The 216-nt window shown below is 34.3% G+C and overlaps 1 protein-coding gene across 2 annotated transcripts in view; it reads left to right on the top strand.

Moving 5' to 3' along the window:
• Nucleotides 1–216, top strand: part of LOC119591882 (copine-8-like) — a gene marked incomplete at its 3' end in the record, with an annotated part of 9,952 nt that overhangs the window by 5,417 nt on the left and 4,319 nt on the right.

Raw genomic sequence — 216 nt, 5'->3', positions numbered from 1 at the left:
CCTATATGGGATACCACTACAGTATCATGTGTGAATACTACTAGTTAGGAAGATGTCAATTGACGTTAATTTCTTTGTTTACAACGCATCAGCAATTCAGACATTGACAGCTTTAAGTCTTTATTTGCCATTTTTACATTCTTTCAAAAAATTGTCTGCGATTGATTTTTGCCCTCCAGCTCATTACCTATGATGCAATTTGTATATGAATGTGCT

This window comes from Penaeus monodon, chromosome 29 (assembly GCF_015228065.2).
Source record: "Penaeus monodon isolate SGIC_2016 chromosome 29, NSTDA_Pmon_1, whole genome shotgun sequence".
NCBI classification, from domain to species: domain Eukaryota; kingdom Metazoa; phylum Arthropoda; class Malacostraca; order Decapoda; family Penaeidae; genus Penaeus; species Penaeus monodon.
Note: the sequence above shows the minus strand (reverse complement) of the source record. Positions and strands in the feature narration are given on the sequence as shown.